Source organism: Mycteria americana, chromosome 17 (genome assembly GCF_035582795.1).
Source record: "Mycteria americana isolate JAX WOST 10 ecotype Jacksonville Zoo and Gardens chromosome 17, USCA_MyAme_1.0, whole genome shotgun sequence".
NCBI lineage: Eukaryota > Metazoa > Chordata > Aves > Ciconiiformes > Ciconiidae > Mycteria > Mycteria americana.
In genome coordinates this window covers 1,263,931-1,269,709 of record NC_134381.1, presented here as the reverse complement: position 1 = coordinate 1,269,709, position 5,779 = coordinate 1,263,931, and the positions used below count along the sequence as shown (strand labels likewise).

At 52.7% G+C, this 5,779-nt stretch overlaps 1 protein-coding gene across 1 annotated transcript in view; it reads left to right on the top strand.

The window, feature by feature from the left end:
* The window catches only part of LOC142418222 (dual specificity testis-specific protein kinase 1-like), a 41,627-nt gene that overhangs the window by 541 nt on the left and 35,307 nt on the right, over positions 1-5,779 (top strand). The gene's annotated exons all lie outside the window — the stretch shown is intronic.

The following is a 5,779-nucleotide window of genomic DNA, read 5'->3' as shown; positions in this document are numbered from 1 at the left end:
TTCGGCATCACGTGGCGGCCTCCCGCCCCCTCACGTGACCACGCGAGCGCCATGCGTACCGAGTGCACCGCCGTGGTGCCTATGGGGCCGTTCCCTCGGGGCTGCTTTCCCCGCACAGCCTGCGGGTGCTGCTGGGGGGACCGAGGCAGGCGGGGTCGGGTCCGACGTCGCCTCCTGGGCCCCGTGGAGGGTGCGGGGTTCGGGGATGCTGAGCCAGGGCAGATTGGTGAGGGGCCTGTGGTGTGCCGGGTGACGGGTGGCTGGCGGGGGTCTGTGTGCCCCCTCTGTGGGGCCAGGTGGTGCCTCGCAGTTCCCTGTCACGCTGCCCGCTATCGCCGGCAGCAGGCATGCTGTCCATGCTGACTAGCCTTCGCGGCTCTGATCTTGATGCTGGGAACCCAGCTTATGGCACAGGCATGAGGAGGGTGGAAGCCAGCGAGGCACGGTGCTGGCGCTAGGCCACCACACTGACCCCGCGGGTCTGGAGCTGCTGGGCAGGGGATGGGGTGTTTCCACCCTGGCCTCGCTGCTGGCTTCTGCTCTTCAAACCTCTGCAGCATTTGCCTCCTGGTGCTGAATTGGTGCTGGCCTTTGCAAGGACAAATAGTAGCACCTCGGGTCCCCTCCATGATGTGTTTGCGTGAGAAGGAAGAGCTGGGGAGTAGTGAAAGCCCAGCCCAGCCAGTGTGCAGGGGCCATGGCAGCTTGGCTCAGTACCCAGTGGAGGTGAGGGAAGTGGCAATGTAGCACAGGAGGAAATCAGGGTGAGGATCCACAGTGGGGTTAGTTGGCTCATGTCCACCTCTCTGGTGAGGAATGGTGAGTGAGGGAGCAGCAGAGGAGAGGAGGTCTGGAGGATGCCCCTCACTCTCAGCAGGAGGATGTAAGTGTGTAACAAGAGTGGAGCGTGCCCCCACAGTAGTGATAACTGGTGGCCCTGTGGTTGGGCATACTGGGGAGAGAGGGAGCTTGTGCTGCTCTAAGAGCAAGTCAGGAGCAGCACGAAATCATTTAATGGGTGACTTCTCTAGGTTTTTGGTTCCAGAGGGTGGCCCCAGCAGATACCCCAAAGGGCAGGTGGCCCTGAGGGAGAAGGGGAATGGAGAAAGTTGCACTACAAACTGAGCAGGGCTGGACCTGCTAGTATGGCTATACATAAACTCAGCAGTACCTATGATCTGGCTTGATCTTGTTATGCCAAGTGCTGTATAAACATGCAAAAAAAGGCCTGGTTTTACCCCAAAGGGTCAGTACATTGTCAGCTTATTCAAAATGTTGCAGACACTTTACAAGATGTATGTGAATGTCATAGAAGTTTATATTTTATAAAGGAAGGGTTTTAGGTTACTGAAGACCAAAGGAGCTGTTACAGGAAGAAGAGTTAGAGTATGTGGTCATGGGTGGCCAGCTGCAGAAGCAGCATTTTCACGTCTACTATTACCATCTGCAACCACAGCATGGGAAATCTATCTGGTTCAGGCGGCCACAAGATAACAAAACCAGGTGGAAGTCAGATCTAGCCTGTCTTGGAGTGATGGAAGAACAGCACCAGGCTCCAATGATGAGTGAGTGGCTCTGGCCAGGGCTTCTCTAGGGCTGATTTTGTACTCAGGTTCCCACCCGAGGAGGTACAGAGATCCTGCCTACTTGTCTGAAGCTTGCATAAGATTTATCCCTGATGGACTGGTCACTTGATTGAAAAAATGTTTTTAGTGCATTAGGATTTAAACAGTATTATGCATTCTTTATGAATTTAATAGAATGAAAATACTATACTCAGAGGTGTTCTGAGCAGTATTTCAGTTATGTTATTGTTTAATTAATTTCCTGCACTCCCAGGTGTGTGCTTTCGGTAAAGTGTTGTTGTAATTAAGACTTGAAATCCCTGATTTTTGGGGGGCTGTTGTTTTTAAAACTGTTTCAGCTTGATGCTCCTGAGCAGGTTTATTTCTGCAATGGATGAGGCTCAAGCAACTTTCTTCCCACCTCCCCAGGGAGGAGAAGGCTGTGACATAGGAGGCTCTTCTGCTTCATAAACCACTGGATAGTATTCAGACTTGTTAGTTTAAAATGTGAACTGATACAAAGAAAACTAAACACATGAGCAGGAAATAGTTTGCTTTTGTGGAGAGGAAAGGCTGGAACTGGTCCTTGGAGCGGGTCCTATGTGGGCTCAGGGTGAAGGCTGTGCTGCACGTAGCAGGATTAAGATCTTATTTTTAGACAACTGCTTATCTAAATTCTGTCCCAAAGAGCTTTGCAGAGTTAGGCTACAAGTTATGGCTGTGAGGTGTGTAATCCAGGGCTTTAAGGGAAGAAGAATGGATTTGTAGTCATTGCCAAGGTTTATGAAGAGGTTAGAGAAATCCATGAGGTGACATGGGCAAAGACATTCATCCTGGTGTGAAGAAAAGGTTTTTCACCAAAGCCTTTAGTGTAAACCAATCCTAATAAAATAATGCCTTTAAAAAGAGTCTTTGTATCTTCAGAAATCAAAATACGTGCTGGTGGATGGGACAAAGAGCCAAAGGCTTTCCAAGATCTGAAAAAAAGAAAGAAATAGTCTGGTTTTGTCCCTCCCTTGTCAATAATATTAAAGTCATCCAAAGATACTAAACTGAGAAGGCAAGTCTCTCTCTGGTGGTACTTTCAGACTGTCAGCCCTGGGCAGCTCCAGCTGGACAAGCTCCTTCCAATCTCCCTTGGTCAGATCCTTGGCCTCGTTGGGATAAAAGAGCAGGGGGTGCTCGGAGTGACCTCTGACCCAAACAGTGCAGTCCTGTATTTCTAGATTGCAGGCTGCATTTGTATTTTGTCTATTCATTTAAAATTGTGTGAATCCTTCTTCCGTCTGCCCCAGGTTAACAGTTTCTAAGTTCCTGTTCTGTGAAAGTGGAGAGATTGGACACTTGTCCTGTCTGAACTGAGCAGCATGTCTTGCTCTAATAACCTGTGGCACTGCGCTGCCTTTCCATGGATCGGTTTCTGTTGTCTTTGTCAGATAAAGAATGGCCAGTGTAAAGGTCCCTTGGTCCTAGCTGGCAGGATGGAAATGGGACGTTCAAACGTATTGAAAATAGGAAGAGAAGTTAAACATATAGTCAGTTATAAACAGCCTCGCACGTAGTAACTTCAGTTTCCCTCTTTGGAGGAAGTAGGATCTATGTATCTTTGTTGACAAACGTTCCCAGAGTGCCTTTGAGATCAAGCAATACCTATTACATGCTCAAAGGCGTCCCCAGCAGGCCTGCATCGCTGCTCAGCTTGGGGGCTCTGTGGGGCAGCAATGGAGGTGTTGGGACAGCGGTGGAGTTTGGCTCTGTGGGTGGAAACTCAGCTCCCTGGTGAGCCATGGCTGAGACTGAGGGCTGTCAGTGTTCACCTGTGTAACTCCTGAGTGGTGGCCAAATGAGAGTGCAGCCTCCCTGACTCCTCTGCCTGCTGTGGTGGTTCCTAGCAGAGCTGCCTGGCTCCACTTCTCCGTGCTCCTCTGGCTGCTTGCTGTGACAGCATGGAACAGCATCAAGACTTGGAGCAGTCTTCCTGAGAGTGAGGATACGGTGTATTTGGACACTGTATCCTCTCCCTTGCTTTCAGCTGATAGCCTGGGAGCATCCCCTGGGACAAAAAAATGCAGCTTTATTTTGGAAGAGGTCCTTACACTTCAGCGTGTGGAGCAAGTGGAGAAAAATACAGGAGAAGGTGGTCAAGGATTCAAAAAGGGGAGTATTGGACATTGGCCTGTGTACTGCAGAGGCCAAAAAGGCAGCGGGGGTGGGAAGCTGGCCCTGTAACTCCAGCGAGGCCAAGGTTACCTGGCCACTCAGGCTCGTGCATGCCCAGGTTGGAGCTAGGAGAAGGGGGTACCCCCTCCCCAGTCAGGTGCTCATTGCGATCCCTCCCAGGCAGGGGTTTGTGCTGTTGAGTAAAGAGCAGGACCAGGGAGCTGAGCCAGCTGAAAAATAGCTTCCCTTTCCTCCTGTTGAATTAATTTTCTGAGGGACTGGTCTTCAGGTCTGGCTCACAAGACAGTTGGTGCAGAGGCTGGTGCCAGCACAGGGTGGAGGGCAGGGACAGCTGAAGCCGGAGGAAGGTGCGGCCATGCCTTCGAGCGGCAGCTGGATTTCTTCTGGATTGCAGAAATGGTGTAGCCCAGGAAAATGCTGTGGGGCAGGTCTCTTAGCTTACAGAGGATGTGATGTGGAAGGCTGCAGTGGCTGGCTGGGAGAAGGCCTTCCTGCAGAGGTTGCGCTTACCCTAGTCTTTTTTTGGCCTGGTGGTCGTCAGAGGAAGGGTTTGACCTTGTCTTTTGCTGCTCCTGTAGAACACTGGGTGGATGTTCCCAGGGCCGTGCTAGCTGCTGCTTTGAGCCAGAGCTCAGTACGGCAGCACTGGAGGTGCAAAGAAACCATGTCCCTGAGGAGCGCAGCGAGCTGGGAGCGGCACGTTGCAGCGCTGAGCCTTGGATGCAGGAGGCATCGTGTGGTTTGTGCCAGCTGGGTGACCAAGTGCTAGCGTCAATCCATGTGCAGGCTTGCCAAAGCAGAACGTGCGTGTGCTGTGCAAAGTGGTGTTACAGCACCAGCTTCCTGATAAGATTCTTTGGGAGGTCAGGTTTAGTGGCACTGTGACCTTCACGAGGCGGTTAGCTGAGGAGTGATGTGGCTGTGCTGCTGCAGCGGCACGAGCTGCCACTGGAGAGCTGGGGGCTGGGCCTAGCCTGGCTGGGCGTGAGGCTGGCTCCGTCGGCCACCTCTGCCATCTGGACCAGCACGGCGCGGGGGTGGCAGGCCGTGGCTCTGGACACTGCAGCCTCAGGAGATGCCGTGATCGGTGCTCTGGGGTCCACCAAATCTGCCAGTGACACTTGGTGGCAGGCTGCTGCCGGGACGTGCAGCTCCACACTGCAGGCAGGAGTGGGCACAAACTAGAGGGACCGCCTGGCTGCTGTGCAGCCTGGGGAAGGTGTCAGTGAGAGTGCTGGTGAGGGGCTCTGCCCCCCAGAAATTGCACTTTTCACCATTGGCTTTTCCTAACTTGAGTGGTCTGTGCACTTCTGGCAGGTGTTCATTGCTCTGAATTTATTCTGCAAGCGATGCCTCCAAATCCAGTTGGGAGTGGGGCATGGTTGGACCATGCGTGACAGATTCGGTGCCACTTAGCTGTTGCGTTTTGCAGGACGGCACAGTTAGTCCCTGAGTAAGGTTCAGGGATGCCAAAAGCTAAGAGTGATCTTCATAAGCCAGAAAATGGGAACTTGCCTGTGGGCAGGAGTGGGTGGGCTGGTGGTGACTGAGGGGCCATCCCTGCCATGAGCAGCTCATTGTGCTGAGCAGTCGGTGAGCATCACATTTTGCAGGCAGGAGAGGTGAGGCTGGGAGTCTCCCTCATGTGCCATGCTTGCCGAAGTACAGGCCTCTCCTGTCTCTGCACAGGGTGCAGCAGATCCCACGGCTTGGGAGCGTGCCAAGGGACAACATGTCTGCCCCAGCTGAAGTTAGCAGGCAGGGATGTTACCTTAAGGATGTTCAAGGACAAGGTCCTGGAGGCAGCTGCTAACTGGTGTGCGTGGCCAGCGCAGCTGTGCAGCAAGCTGGTGGGAGGGATAGGCATCGCTGTGGGACAGGGCTCAGCAGCAACCTCAGGCTTGTTTAAAGGACCAAAGTAAGCCACAGTGCCTGCGGGGTGACACATTAACCAGATTTTTCCTCCTCTGGGGAATGAGAAGGGTTTGTGCACACAATTTCTCAAGCTATAAACATCCCTTTTCTGGCAGGAC